This window comes from Microtus ochrogaster, chromosome 21 (assembly GCF_000317375.1).
Source record: "Microtus ochrogaster isolate Prairie Vole_2 chromosome 21, MicOch1.0, whole genome shotgun sequence".
NCBI classification, from domain to species: domain Eukaryota; kingdom Metazoa; phylum Chordata; class Mammalia; order Rodentia; family Cricetidae; genus Microtus; species Microtus ochrogaster.
Window position 1 is genome coordinate 18,030,704 of NC_022022.1, and position 16,283 is coordinate 18,046,986.

The following is a 16,283-nucleotide window of genomic DNA, read 5'->3' on the forward strand; positions in this document are numbered from 1 at the left end:
CTCTTGTAGACCAGGCTGGTCTCGAACTCACAGAGATCCGCCTGCCTCTGCCTCCCGAGTGCTGGGATTAAAGGCGTGCGCCACCACCGCCTGGCTTCTCTCCCACTTTTTATTCTTTGCAGTTGGCATTTATCCCTGGACTTTCATTTTCTTCAGACAAAGACCCCTTCCCCGTTCTCCCTCCACCCCACTGCTTCTCACTCCCAACTGCCACTGAGCTCGACCTGCTCATAGGAAATCAGCTGAGTTTCTAGGGCCCACAGGCACAGAGTACAGGCCCCATACATGTGATTTACGTGATAAATGTTGCCTCCTCTCATCTCACCCCATGTACAATTTTTTATAAAGAAGCTTTTGTTCTTTAAACTTCTGAGTTCCCGATTACAGGCACTGAATTTAGGAGAAACCAAAATGTCTGGAGCCAGGAGGCCACAGTAGTTGGGAAGTCGCACCACAAACTGCTGCGGTAGCTGGCGCAAGTCCAAAGGGTGGGTTTTTGAAGCTGGTCCCATTTGAGAGTTTGTCATTAATAAAATTAACGTTTCCAATTCCGTGCTAGACCGGAGTCTTAGGAGTCTGCGCTGTCAGGGTCCTGACACTGAGGGACCAAGGGGCAGAGCATCAGCTGGAAGGCTCCTCATCTTTCTCTCCCCAGCTTCTGGTATGCTTATTTTCAAATCAGTGTCCATCCCTTCCTGGAGAGAGAGCCCAGCAGGAGCTGCTTGGCTGAGAACATCTTCTGGCACTCTGCCAACACTGTGAAATCAAGGGAAGACTGGACACCGCCCACTACCCCCCTCCCCCAAACAGTTCTATTTTTAAGCTTGGGGGGGGGGGCAGAACTGGGACACCTGCCAGACTTCCCGGGAAGTCAGGTTCTTCTCACCTCCAAATCAACAGTCCACTGGCCACAGGGAAATCCTTGGCTTGCAAGGGTGGCTGAGGCAAGACTCAGCTTCCTACCTTCCGCTTTCTTTTTCCATTCTGTTCCCCACAGGAAAGTATTCAGTGGGGTCAGAGAAGCTGAAGAGCCACTCAATGGATTGAGAAGACTTATTCCATTTAGCTGGAGAACTAGAATCAAATCCCAGCCCCAATTCTTCCTTTAAACGCGTGTATCACAGTCTATTGTGTGCAGCGGGTCAGTCCCAGTCCTCATTGGTGACCTTGGTTAAAACCGATACAGCCCGGCCAGGCCAGGCGTGGCAGTGCACACCTTTAATCCCAGGTGGATCTCTGAGTTCCAGGCCAGTCAGAACTACATATTAGAGAAACCCTGTCTCTAAAAAGAAAGAAGACATGCTCTTCAGCTACAAATTCTATACAACAGGCATAAGAATGCCTACACTGTAGGCGACTGTATAGTTTAAGCGAGGTAATGCCTTAACTGTACCTATTAGAGTACACAATACTACAGCTGTGTGTGGTAAACCATTTAATGGCCATTGATCACTTTGTAACTTGACACCACCACTCTCAACCAAAGACAGAGCCTGCCTCTACCTTCACCCATCGGGGCTGCAGCAGAAGGGAGGACACGGTGGTCAGAGAGCAGAAGCAGCTCTCACAGCAACCATCTGCCCTGCGTGCTCCGACTGCTGTGCTGGCCACGAGGCCCCGAGGAGGAAACTGAGGCTGACAATTGCAGTTGGCAGCCAACCCTTAAAGCTAATGACTAACCACAGGAGCAGGCCTTCTGGAATCTTCCAGCCCCATGACCCTGAAATTAATGCACACACTTCCTGAGTCTGTACCCTGCACAAGAACTGCCTAGCCACCCGCCCCCATTTCTCAAGAAATAAGAAAACATTGTTTTAAGATTCTCAGCCAAGAATGGTGATCCCAGTGTGGTGTCCTGTGCCTGTAAACCAAGAGATTGGAAGGTGGCGGCAGGAGGATCAGGAATGCAAGGTCGTCCTTGTCTACACAGAGAGCCTCTTTCAAAGCAAAATAAAATAGGACTTGGCTGAGCACAGTATCAAGCGTCTTTTAATCCCAGCATGCAGAGGCCAGCCTGGTCTACCAATTGTTCCAGGCCAGTCAAGGATACAGAGCGAGACCTCATCTTTAAAAACCAATATATATACAACAGTGCTTTATGCTAGAAATCCTTTCCTTAGCAGGAAATGTCACACCTACTTCTCTGACAGAATGAATGATTTGGGTCTGCATCTAAATCTTTCAGTACCCAAGTCCTTCTTTTTCTCCTTGGCCTAAAAGCCCTGACACTTGTGTACCTTACGAACTGATCTGAATTTGATAGTTTAGATAAGGAGACTTCTCAGCAAAGAAAATAGCACAAAGAGACAGCCTGTAGAATGGAAGAACATCTCTGCTAGCTATATTCTAACAGGACATTCAATCGAATATATAAAGAACTCAAAAAAAAAATCAAGCACCAAGAAATCTAATCTATAAATGTGCAAGTGAATAGGACAATTCTCAAAAGAAGTACAGACGGTCAGTAAATACACAGGAGACACAGGAGCGTTTGGTCACCAAGGAAATGCAAATCAAAACTCTCAGGAGAGTCCCTGCTCAGCCCAGTCATTAAGCTATCATCAAGTAAGCAAACACCAAAAGGTAGTGAGGGTAGGGGTGACGTGGGAGTAAGGAACTCACTGCTGGGGGCGGGGGTGTCAATCAGCAAGGCCACTAAAAGAATCAAAATAGAACTACCACCCGATCCAGCCACGTCACTCCTGGGGACACGCCCATAGGAAATCAGCGGGCTGGAGAGATAATTGCCTGTCCGGGGTGACAGTCACAACAGCCCACAACACAGTGCTTCTTATGTCCATCAAGAGCACATGAAGAACCGAAGACAGAGCTCTAGGAAGCCACAAAAAGAACAAAAGAGGAGGGTAAGTGGGGAAAGTGACAAATATTACAAATATTATATATTTTATCGAGTACGGAATCTACAATTTATAAACATATAAATAAATGGTGACCCCATTTTAATTAGCATGCCGCACCGTGGGCTTCGTTTCAACACCTCCATATCATGGGACGTGGCTCACATTCACCTCCCTGTATCTACTCTTTTCCTCTGCTCCATCCCCCTGGTCCTAGAAACAGGACTATGTGAGAAAAAATAAAATTCTGAAAACATGAAACAAGACAGCCAAGGATCGGATGATAGCCATCTTAGGTAGCCTTTCATTCTACGACCTAAGGGCCCCTTAACACTGCCCAACGTCCCGAGCACAGATTTTTCTCATCTCTTCCTCTGAGACTGCCTTCACCCAATACCAGCTCTAGCTGCACTATTAGCCCACGAAGTTGATATTTATCAACCTGATTCAGCCTCCAGTGTGGAACCGGTCGTCAAGCAAAGTGATGTGGTTTTAGTTCTTGTTTTGTTCTTTCCTGCTGAGAACTGGCTGTCCTGGAACTCACTACATAGACAAGGCTGATCTTGAATTTATAGAGATCAGCCTGTGAGAGTAAAGGCGTGTGCCACCACACCCCACCGATGTGGTTTTGTTTGTTTGTTTGTTTTTGTTTAACTACAAATCTCACGTTTGAATTCCTGAAACACAGGGAATCAAGCAAAAGGAAGTTAGTGTGGCCCACAGCTGCCACTGCCACGTGAAGGACTGTCCCGAAAGCTTGGCTGAATGATGCAGGCAGGCCTGTAATTCCAGCTACCTGAGAGGCTGAAGAGGAGGCCCACAGATGGGCCCTGCCTGGGCTACAGAGATCTGTGCTAGGAAGCTGTTACTGAGACCAGTATTTGGTGGCTGCAGTTCCAGAAGCTAAGACCCCCTCACTTCCGAGGAGTCACTTCCCCAGCTTTATGAACTAGGGTCAGACTAATGCACTCAAATCACTTACTTGTACTGCCTTGTGAAGAAACTGTCCAGGAAGACCATCACGTTGCTGTTTATTTTGGTCATGTGTCCCTTTAGGTCCTGTTAAAGCTATTTCTGGGTTAAGCTCAAGAACTTACACCTCACCCTACTGACCTTTTAAGGAGCGCCCTGGCTAGCATTGAAGAACTTGATCTGAAATGGCCTCAGAAAGCCAAGCCACATGGTTTTACTGTATGAAGCACAAACGGTTGGTTTGAACAGAGCCCCTGCAGGTGTGGTGTTGTTGCCTTGATTAAAAATTCGAAGGAGAAATGCATTTTGTGTAGGTACAGGGGGAGGTGGCATCACATATGTGTGAACGTGTGTACGGAAGCCAGGAGTCCACATCCAGAGTCTTCCTAAACCACTCCCCCGCTTGTTTTCAAAGACAGCACTGCCCACTCAAACTGGAGCTCAGTGATTAGCTAGACTAGCCGGCCAGAAAGTCTGGATCCTCAGAACCAAGAACAGACAGAGTTCTCTGGTCTCCCTGCCCAGTATCCTGAACTGAGTTACAGATCAATTCTTTTTGGCTACTAGAGTATTATAAACCAGAGCTTGCAGCAAGACGAGAAGAGGACTTCAAAGAATACAAGGTGGCCTTCCTCACACTTCAGTGCTTTTATGTTTTGTTTTCCCCCTAAATTCAATTTATGTTGCTATAGTGTGTGTGTGTGTGTGTGTGCACGCATGTGCTTGTATGTGTATGTGTGTATTCAAGTTGTCCCAAATCCCTTCTCCTCCCAGTTCCAATGTTGTAACTGAACCTAGGGCTCTGACGTATGCTAGGGAAGCTTACACCGCTTAGCTGTTATCAGTCAATCTATTTATTTATTTACGGCAGGGTCTCACGAAGAAGCACGTACTGACCTCCAGCTCCTCCTACAGCAGAGGCTGCTCTTGAATCCTGACTTCCCACCTTGGCTTTCCATGTGCTATGATTATGGGCGTGTGTCACAGCTGCTTTCCTCCTCACCCACTTTTATTTTGAGACACAGGTCTTACTAAGTTGCCAAGTTGCTTCAAACTTGGAATCCTCTTGCTTCAGACTCCTAAGCACCTAACAAGCATCTACCACAAATGGTTGGGAAAACACTGGCTATTGTAGGCCATAGAGGCCATGATCAAGCCCTCCAAATCCACAGTGTCTCAAGGTTTGTTTCTAAGATGTGAATCTAGGAGTTGCCTTTGCTTCAGGGATCGGCCTTCCCTCCTGGCCTTCCAGCCCAAACTTTATCTGGCCCTACAGCACTTCATTTTTCTAAAAAACAAGTAAGAAATCTTTCTGGTAACACACGGGCTTTCGAGAACATGAAGAGTAAACCTGCAGAGTCAGCTCAGCTGGTAAAGGGCTTGCTGTGCAGTCCTGAGGACCAGAGTGAGTTAGGATCTCCAGCCTCCCACTGTGTGGTGGCTCCCACCTGCAGAGACAGGAGGATCCAGGGGCTCCCTGGCCAGCTAGTCTGGCCAGCACTGAGCTCCAGTTTCTTAGGGTTCTTTAAAACCAAGGTGGAAAGAGCCAGGGGGCGGGGCCCATGATTAAAGGCCAAACCTTTAATCCCAGTCTGCAGAGGTAGGTGGATCTCCATGAGTTTGAGGCTATCCTGATCTACATAGTGAGTTTAGGACAGCCAGGGCTACAAGTGAGACCCTGTTTTATTTATTTATTTTTTTTTTTTTGGTTTTTCGAGACAGGGTTTCTCTGTGGTTTTGGAGCCTGTCCTGGAACTAGCTCTGTAGACCAGGCTGGTCTCGAACTCACAGAGATCCGCCTGCCTCTGCCTCCCGAGTGCTGGGATTAAAGGCGTGCGCCACCATCGCCCAGCTGAGACCCTGTTTTAAACAAACAAACAAGGTAGAGAGTGACTGGGAAATACATGGATGTGGATTCCTGGCTTACACACACACACACCTACACATACATACACAACAAATAAAAAAAGACAAAGGATATCGCTTAATCTGAGCAAAGCTGCAATTTTTATGAGTCTTTTAAAAAGCATTAACAGGGGGCTGGAGAGATGACTCACCAGTTAGGAGCACTGGCTGTTCTTCCAGAGGACCTGGGTTCAATTCCCAGCACCCACATGGTAGCTCACAACTATAACTCCAGTTCTAGAGGATCTGATACCCTCACACCAATACACATAAAATAAATTATGATTATTAGTATTAGTAGTAGTGTTTCGAGACAGGGTTTCTCTGTAGCTTTGGAGCCTGTCCTGGAACTCACTCTGTAGACCAGGCTGACCTTGAACTCACAGAGATTTGCCTGCCTCTGCCTCCAGAGTGCTGGGATTAAAGGCGTGCGCCACCAACACCCAAAGTAAATTTTTAGAAAGCATTAACAGATTACAAAATTTGATTAAATTCTTCATGGGTCCCAATACTTTTACGTGTATTAGAACAAGCATGTTAATCAAGCAAGACTAGTTTTAAAAATTGTGTCCCTAACATGCAACACTCTGTCTAGGGGCTTTTAGATTTCATTTAAAAAATTAAAAATTCATCAACTAAAATTCCTTTTTGCTGCCATTCCAATAAGTAAACTAATACCAATATGGAAGGCATTCTCAATACTGTCAAATGTGCTTTCCTTTTCTTTGCCTTTGTAGGGCTGGGGGCTACATGGAGAGGCTTACAGGGCTGTCTCCCCCTTCTGGGTTCCTTCCCAGCCTCCAAATATATCTCTCTATGGATTCAATGGAGAAAATGAAGTAAAATGAGCTTGACCAAATAGTTTCTCCTTATCCCCTCAAACTGAAAGTTAAATGAGAACCAAAATAGACACCTCATTAGCGTACAGTTGTTTCTAGAATACAGGATCCAAAATTGGGCTCACAAGAGTTGCTGGACAGATACCCAAAGCTGGGGGATGTGAGAGATAATAGTAGTGAAACCAGAATTGAAAGCGCCTTGGACAAATGCCAGGCAGATAAAAAAGGGTGAAGTCAAACACCTAAAAACATCAACTGCGCTAAGAAAGGCACATAAGGAATCCAGAGGGTCCCAAAGGGAGATCCCCACTAGGTCGAAAGTCAATGACAAAAGCAAGCGGTCACCAAGTAACAGGCTAGGGTGGACACTGATGCCGGTGTACTTCGTTTCGGTAGGTTTTGTTTTACCACCTGGTAGAAGTGTTCAGGGGTTAGGTGTTGGGAGTCAGATGTTAACTGTTACAAAAAGGGAAATCAAGAACCTGAAGAACAGTTTCAGCTCTTAGCCAACTCCAGGGCACATAACAGAACTAGCCGTCTGATACTGGGTAGGGCAGAAACCTGAATTTGACCATGGATCATGAACTAGACCTCTGAGGAAGTCTTGGTCGCCTGGCTGGGTAATAAAAGAGAATGAGAATACTGTTCCAATTCTTGGTGAGGCGAGCAGCCAACTTCTCACTGAGTTCAGTGGGCAAGTGAGACTTAGAGACAACACAACACACTCCCTGAGCTCTGCTCAGAACTCCCCAAAGCCAGGAAGTAGGAGCCTCCTACTCATCCATCCCACATCCAAGCCCCTGTGCTCTGCTAGGCAGTCCACAGAAGTGGACCTGACCTAAATCCATCAGCTACTTGTTCTTGGCATTGGTTCCCCCACTTACCCTACAGAGAGAAAGCTACTGGCCCAGAGAAATCTGCTTTGAAATCCAAATGCAACTTCCTTTCCACACATCTTCCTCCTAGCCCTTCAAAAGCAATGGCTTGGCTTTGCGGTGAAAGGAAACAAGAATATGCCCATCCAGCTGCCTTTTTATCTATATGAGTCTCACACCCCTCAGAGACCAGATGAGTTCCCACACTCCCTTCTGTCCCCACTGACAGATCCAGACAGCTCCTCCAACATCTCCACCTCCAACCCCCGCTGACCCTCGATAAACCCGGTTTTCCACTGTTTAAACAAATAGAGGACTGGAGGTGAGGGGTTCCCTGAAATGCAGACTAGAAACAGAATAAGACGAGAAATTTGTTTCAGATACTCATCTGCTTAGTCATGTTCTGGGTCTCAAAGTAAAACTGCACTTTCTGACGTCCTAGCCCCAAAAGTTTGGAACGTGGCTTCAAACAAGCCTGGGACATTGGTCCCATTGTTTAACAGCTTCTTTCTCCCACGTGACTCAAGCTCTGATCAGATGTGCAGCTATCTTCTCCCGGGACTATCTTCAAGAACACTGGCCTCACACACTGCTTTACAAACTCTTTACGTATCCATAGGATTCACCATCATTTCATCATTTATGCCCCGGCAATGCTACAGCATGCATGGGCAGCCCGTTTACGGTGGTTCTTTAGTTATTCCTATCCTGGGCAGTCCAAATGCCTGTGTTATTGTTTTACCCAAGATTCCAAGTTTCCACAGTCTTCCTTTACGCTGTTTGTCCAGCACTTTTGGGGCCTTGCTCTTCACCTTCTCCCATGCACTCCTCCAAGCAGTGCTATCTTCGGGTATCTGCCGTCATTCATTCTCATAACATGGTCGAAGTATCTCAAGCACTGCTGCCATATCCTGTGTACCTCTCCCTCAATACACCCGTGTTATCTGAACAAAGAATCCCCTTTCTATTTCTGCTTTATCCTAGCTTCTCTGGTCAGGGATCCGCTGGCTGCATGTCCAAGGCCTTCCAAGGAGCAGCAGGCCTCAGAGCAGCAGGGCTCCGTTTCTCCACCTTTCCTTCATCCTTTAAAGAGAAACACGGCCAAAGTACCTCAGGCTTCCTTAAAAAAAATCACCTAGCTTTTCTGACATGATGGGTTCACACAAATAGTACCGTGGAGAGTGTCAGGTGAATTTAGCTGTCCCGACCACCCAGTTCAAGTCTGTTTGCCATCCCAAGGACAAACACACGGTTACTCTGCCTCCATACTGCTCTCTCATTTCCCCTCACGGGGCAAGCGGAAGTAGGGAAAGCAACAGAAAACTGCACTTGGTGGGACACCTTCCTTGCTTAAGGACTGTGGCACAAGCTATCCAACTTAACTCTGCTGACTTTACCCTCCAGGTTTCCCTCCCTTGTACATATGCCCACTACTCTAATTAGGCCACTACCGTCCTCAAGAGAACGGCAGTTTTCCGTATCTCAGCGTAGACAGCCCAGGCTTCTTAACCTCCCACACCATACTAAAGCTCAAATGACTCTTTAATCTGTGAGACAGAGAATATTAACTTGGAAGCAGGTGAAAGGAGATTTGAGGTCTGAAGGGGTTCTTATGAACTAAACTGTATGGTGTCCTCTAATAAATGTCGGGCTTTGAGAAGCATGCAGACACGCCAGGTCTCTTTTGGAGCACCAAGGGAGGGGAGTGGACAGGTCTGATGGCTATAAAGCAGCGGCCCTTGATGGTGAGGGATAATAAATGCTCAAAGAATGACAGCGCAACCTCAAGCCTATTCCACTCCCTCTTTGCACCCCGGAGCCTCCCACGACCCTTCAGAAATCCAGGCTCTTTTGCCCCAATAGTTATATTAGTCCAGGAAGGTGGCCATCCCTGCCAATAGACTACTTCCTCCTTCCCACTCCTTGGCAGGGAGTGCTCTTACCTAGCTGAGCACTCAGTGGGACCTCTGAGAACTCAGGGATCCCAGGGCCTCTGTTGGTAAGCCAATGGACTCTCTCCAGTGGAGATTTCAGAAGACGACCCAGGACAGGGAAACTCTGGCTTCTTTACTCTGTGGGTCTAGTCAGAAAACCTTTAGCAAAGGACCATCTTCTCTGGTGACAGATGTTTCAACTCTCTGACAACCATCAGCCCTCGTCCCTTCCAAGTAATTTCAGGACTTTAATGGTGAGACCCATAATTCTTCTCCCCAAGTGATGAAGGCTTTTACTTGGAAGGAACAGAAACACAAAGCTAATAATAATGACTAAGCAACTGGGTCAAAGGCATCCAGCCCAGACAGATAAAATGCAGGCAAGATGACACAGTAAAGAGGCAAACACTGGACAGAGGCGGCGTGGTGAAAGAGGAGGAGTTGCTGGGATTCAGAAGAAGGATAGGAAGCCCCTTCAAAATAAATCCTCAGGGCGTAGGAGGGCGAGCTAGCCTTTCAAGTTTGGCATTGTGGGTTTGCAATTCAAATTTAGTTTTATCCACACAGTTTAAGGAAAATAAAAGAGAAAAGATCTTGAATCTGATAGATCACTTAAAATAGGGAAGTGGTACTCCAGAATTTATTGACTTAGGAGCTACTGACAAAGGGAAGGCAGTGCTCCATCCGGCACCACGTGTTCATACAGACGCATTTCACTTCAAAACACCCCCATCCAGGATCCTTTCTTTTTTCAACTTCTTGACCATGTAAAGGCTTTCCTAAATAAAATGACAGACTTGTGGCTACTTTACACATTGATTCCCACCATCCACCCACTTCGTCCACACTGCCTCCAAACTGATGTTTAAAAATTAATTCAAACATCAAAGATCACTTTTTAATATTTTGTAATTTTACATGCCCGCTCCCATTGACTCGCAAATACAATTGAAAACAAACAAACAAAAATCCACAGGCCAGCAAGTGACCCTTAAGTGAACTCAAACAACTCAAAACTACTTTCACACAGGCTTCCCTAACACCTTGGAAAGGTGGGAAAATAAATACTGGCATTAGACTTCATTTCCTAACAGGGTAAACGAAGGCACTTAGTTTAATCAATTTGCCAGGGGTTATATGGCTGGAAAGAGAAACCAATTTCCCTTCCAGTAGACTTCACCACTCAGGGTGGCTAAAAATGGGGACCCTCCCTTGAGAGCTTAGGGGGTAAATAAAAGCTACTAGTTTTAGAAAGAAGCTGGGGAGAATGGGGGGATGCCACTTGATGCGTCCGACTGTGAGCTGATCTCTTGCAAGAAAGCGTCCCCTGCAGGCCCAGAGGTTGCACCCACCCGTTTTGGGCTCAGACCCCTTAGGCGCCGCTAGCCAAGTCGGAAAGCCACGACCGGATAGAGCAGCCCGGCAGAGCCGAGTGGATCTCGGGGTGGCGCGGGGGCCGCGGGCCGGGGACACCATCTGCTCCAAGCCAAGCGGCGCGGGGCCGGTGACAGGAAGGATGCTGCGCCGCCGCACACCTGCCAAAGCCTCCCGCGCGCTCCCACCCGCCTCGGGCGCCCGAGCTCGGCCGCGCTAGGCCGGTGCGACGCGGCGCCGTGCCCGAAAGCAGCGCTGGGCGAGGCCGCCCTCCTCCCGGATCCCGTCCAAACGGCGTCACCTGTGCCGGGTCCCGGGATGAGTCGCGCGGGCGGCGGCTGCGCGGAGCCGGGAGAGCGCAGCGGGGTTTACAGGCGCCTGGTCATCCGGCCGGGCCGGAGGACTGCGCCGGCCGGAGCCACGCGCGAGATGCTCGCGGGAGCCGGGGTCGCCTGGAGGAGCAGTCGCCGAGGCTCGCGCCGCCGCTGCCGCCGCGCCCGCCCGGACTGCGGGCTCGGGTTACCGCAGAGCGGCTCCTTAAAGGGGCCGCGGCAGCTCGGACTCGGCTGGCGCTCGCCTCGGCTCCGACCCCAGGCCAGAGTGGGCGGGGCCCGGAGGCCGCGCGTGGGGCCCACCTCCCCGCGCTGGAACTTAAATGCTGCGGGGGCTCGGAGCCGAGAATTGCGGCGGTGGGGCTGCGATGGGATCCCGAGAGCTCACCCTCGGCTCGGGTGCTGTGAGTGTGCGATTCGCGGGCTTTCCTAGCAAGTCACAGACCTCACAAGTGGGGAGAAGTATGTGAGTCCGCCCCCGCGGCGGTCAGCGCCCCGGCTCGCCACGTAACCAAAAACCTTTTCCAGTGATGAATTCTGCTTTATATGCCCAAATACTGGGCAAATGATCGGCATGGTTTGCTTATCGGGAAGGGGATGAAAGGGCAATTGCTGATTTTTTTTTTTTCTGCCACGTCTGACACGGCCAAAGTCGAGCCCCGCCCCGTTCTGGTTTGAGGGTGCAGGTGCGTGCCAAAGCGGGTAGGAGGCTTGTGTCTGGAAGAGGCGTGTTGTCTCCGAGCAGCCTCTTCCCAAACCCCTGGAGAACACCCTTGAAGGACGGCAAGCAGTCTAAAGAGTGTAGTGCCTGCCTTGTATGCCCAAGGCCCTGGATTTGATTTCCTTGTAACAAAAAATGGATACAATAGCAATCCACTTACATCCGGGACCCCTCTGCAGTCAGGGTGTTTAAGTAAGACTGGACTTTTTTATACAGGCTGAGTATCCCAAGTTGCCAAGTTCATAATCTGAGCTTCCTGGCCCGCTGTATCAACCAGACAGAACTGCCTAGAAAAAAAAAAAAAGAAAGAAAAAAAAAAAAAGAAGAAGTATATATAAGCTGCATAATTTGCAAAAAAAAAAGCAATCCAATTTTTTGGAAAGAAGTAAATTCTAAATAAATAGAATCATTTGGAAATTCCACCACTAATGACATAGGGCAGTTTGTGAGGAAGACCTACCAATAAAGCTTACGTATTTGACCTAATATGTTCCCACACAGCGACAGAACATGCATAATACTCTCACACCACATCTGTATTTAGATGCAATGGGAAAGTAATAGAACTGAAATCCTATTTATTACATCCTAGAATTCTTTTTCGTAGGGCTGTTTTCAGCTAATTCACCAAAGCTCAATTTCTTCATCTATATAAATGGAACAGAAATTCAGTCATTTCTGAAAGCTCCCGGTCTTGGCAGAACCACAGAGGGAAACCTCTCTCTCGGCTACAGGGTCAGAAACGCAACCCAGGAAAAGACCACGTAAGATAGTCGCCACGTTCTGCCCAAGGCTCTCAGAGCATTCCAGGGCAGCTGTGCTGTGCCCACACCTGTTTCATCACAGGCCCTGGACTGTTTTGCTTTGCTCCATAGCTGCTTCGTGTGTTCACGTAGCTATATCATAACTCCGTGGGCTCATAATGGTCACAGGCAGCTATCTGTAGGGTCGGTCCAGATAGGACAAATTTCACAGTGCTATCTCAGGGCTCCGTCATCCACAGGCCCTCTCCTGGCTTATCATTGCTGGTTGTCAGTTGCTCTGTTCTGCCCTGATACATGCACCATCATTACCTTTGACATCGGTAATTCTTTGACTCCAACAGTAATAACCAAGCAAGCCAAGCAAACACACAGGAATACACTATTTGATGCCCTACTATTCCTTCATATTAGGCCTCTATAAATGCATCACCAAACTGCAAGAATGCATTGAGATTACACAGACTCGGTCACTATATTAAGGACAAAGACTGAGATCTGAAAAGAGTTCAGAAAATACTAGTTGGATCTCAAAACTTATTTTTCTCCCTCTCCCCCCCTGAGACAAGAGTCTCGGGTAGCCCAGGCTAGCATCTAATTCATACAAGATCCACTGTAATACATTCCCAGCTTGAATGTTAAAACTTTTAAATTAATTTAAAAAACAGTGACTTTAGGAGAGAATATCAACTCTATATTTTCTAAAATTTTTATGCAATTTAACTTCTTTAAACAGTTCATTTCCTTTAGTCTCCCTTAAATCCTAGTTACTCTTAATGAAACTTCAACGTTCTGTGTTTAACAAAGAGGACCCTAAGAGAGACAAACATGGATCTACATAGAAAGGTGAAAAAGACAAGATCTTCTGAGTAAATTGGGAGCATGAGGTCATGGGAGAGGATAGAAGGGGGAGGGGAGGAAAGGAGGGGAGCCGAGAAAAATATATAGCTCAATATAAGCAATAAAAACATCTGTTTACTATAGGAAGTCCTTCTACATTTTTAATGTGTTGCCTCAAGGCTAAGTTGCACTTCTTATACTTTTTTTTTTTTTTTTTGGTTTTTCGAGACAGGGTTTCTCTGTGGCTTTGGAGCCTGTCCTGGAACTAGCTCTATAGACCAGGCTAGTCTCAAACTCGCAGAGATCCGCCTGCCTCTGCCTCCCGAGTGCTGGGATTTCTTATACTTTTTGATCATAAAAATGGCTTAAGAGAAATAAAAGTATCATCTACTCTTAAAAAGAATACACACACACACACACACACACACACATATATAAATTCCCTTAAATGATGTAAATTTCCCTGATGAATTAGTTTCCCAAAAAATTCTTATACTTCCAAATAGTGCTGATTGTAAAATTGAGGCTGGAAATGACTGTTTTTAGAATAGCAAGGTAGGTCAGGAAAAGCTATCCGAAATCTGCCTCAGTTCTCCTCTGACTGTTAGAGAGATGGAGGCTAAATGACCAGGAAGTTTTGGCTGGATCTGAGAACATGGCTCAGGGGCAGAGCTCTTGCCTGGCATGTACAAAGGCCCTGGGTTCATCTGCAGCAGTAAAGGTGGAGGGAGGAAGGGGAAAGATGAGAGGGAGTATGGGGTGCAGTTAGTAATAAAAATGAGTAACTGCTTTAGAATTATTAGTATATCAAGACTTTTTTTTTGCTAGATATTATGAGTATTTAAAAGTACTTTCAGAGGCTGGAGAGATGGCTCAGCGGTTAAGAGCACTGCCTGCTCTTCCAGAGGTCCTGAGTTCATTTCCCAGCAACCGTATGGTGGCTCACAACCAGCTGTAATGAGGTCTGGTGCCCTCTTCTGGCCTGCAGGCATACAAGCAGACAGAATACTGTATACTAAATAAAGAAATACTTTAAAAAAGTACTTTCAACTGTGTTTTAGGAAGAAACTATTTGAAGATATTAAGAAAAGTTATCCCTATGGGGGTGACATTCTGGATAACTTTTGGGTTCTTTTTGCTTACATTATGTGTTTTTTCTCCCTGGATACATGTGTATTGCCTTTGTTTACAGTTTAATAAAATTAATATACATGTATATATGAAAATCTTAAAGCTTCTTAAAGCTTCCAGTAAAAGCCATGGCTGCCCACTTTTCACTGATCTTCAGCCATTCTTCAAACCCTGCTGTGAGTTTCCTATTTTCTAATACTATTCCCCTGCAGATTTTTGATTTTCAGTTCTAGACATCATCAATTGACATCTCGTCACAGTATTTGAGGATCTAGCACCTTCCCACAAACGCCATTGCCACCACATCCCCCAACACCTGCCCTGCCCTTGCTCCTAAATTAGCCTCATCACGATCGATAAACAGTAATTAAGGTTTACGTAATCCTGACCTGGTGAAGGGAAGATATTGCCAAGTCAAGTAGCGTGGTGTGTGTTAACATGTCTTCAATGTTCCCCCTCTGGAGCCAATAGCTGGCCTTGCTTTTTTTTTTTTTTTGCTTTGTAGAACGTGTATCTAACTTAAATGCTATCCACATGTTTTAACATTTCCATCAAATACCCATTGGTAATGTCTTCCAACACCCAAACATGTCACTTTGACTCGACTCTCATTTTGCTGAGGCACTGACTCAGGGTGTCTTCGAAGGGGTACTCGGGAAACAACACAGTCAGAATAACACCATCTTTTTCCTGTTCTCCCAGGGGTGTTGAAACAGCTGGTGCCTCCACAGTTCCTATGCCTCTTTGACTTTTTCTTCCTAGACTTTCCCATTATGCTTGAAAGTCTGAAACATCCCAATAATGTATTTTATTTACAATGGGTCTTGACCTACAATTTTTCATTTCCTTGAAGTTCTTGGTCGTAGTAGTGAATTCTGGGTAGTAGTTGCATGTCTTTTTTATTCCCTAAATGTATGGCTCTCTCATCTGATTCTGAATCCAGCACTCAAAAAGCTGGGTGGGCTGGCACACCTGCAACCTCAGAAATGAGGGGAGGCAGGTGGATCCCAGAGGGCCACTGGCCATCTATTTTAGCAAAATGGCAAGCTCCTGCTTCAGTAAGAGACCGTGTCTCAAAGAAGTGAGGCAGAGGGCGGTCAAGGAAAGACACGCAGCTTGACCTGACTTCTGATTCCATTTGCATGTGCATAGGTGAGCACACCTACACACAGAGATAGCAAGCACATACACACACTCACACACAGTGGTCCACTTGACCCACGTTCAGCTCTTATGTCTCCATAAGTTCTTGCAGCAATCCCTGAGCCCTTGGATTTTTCCTATCAAAATATGGATGGCTCCTAGAAACCCAGACTATCTACACTTTCTTACTTTGATATTTACCTCACAATTTTGCAATTACCCTTTAACTCAGTTCTCATTTCCTCCTAATCCAGGCGATGACCTAACTCACTGCATCTTTCCGTCTCTTCGTGTTCCCAAGATGTATCTGATATCAACACCACTGTGCAATAGCCATTAAGAACTCTGTTGAGCTTCAGGCCTACATTCCTAGTATGCTGCTGTGTTTTCCCAGATCCACCACAGTAAAATATAAAATGCATTGCCTCCCTTCTCCATATTCTCCATTCTTCCACCCACATGCTACTCAGATCCAACGCTGGTTAACTTCCAGGACCAGATGAGATGGAATGCATTCAGGGTGGCATGGTGGATCAGATGAGACAGGGTACATTCAGGGAGGCATGGTGGACCAGATGAGACAGGGGTGCATTCAGGG

At 46.8% G+C, this 16,283-nt stretch overlaps 1 protein-coding gene across 4 annotated transcripts in view; it reads right to left on the bottom strand.

Moving 5' to 3' along the window:
* LOC101990910 (transmembrane protein 56) overlaps positions 1 to 16,283 on the bottom strand; it is a 70,923-nt gene that overhangs the window by 42,412 nt on the left and 12,228 nt on the right. The window contains exon 2 of one of the 4 annotated variants that reach the window (XM_013350048.2): positions 11,971 to 12,097. The exons of 1 other annotated variant lie outside the window; for it this stretch is intronic. The gene's annotated coding sequence lies outside the window, so the exon portion shown is untranslated. Of the gene's footprint in view, positions 1 to 11,058; positions 11,257 to 11,970; positions 12,098 to 16,283 lie in introns of those variants that run through there. 2 more of the 4 variants (XM_026784027.1, XM_013350046.2) reach the window with 2 other exon arrangements.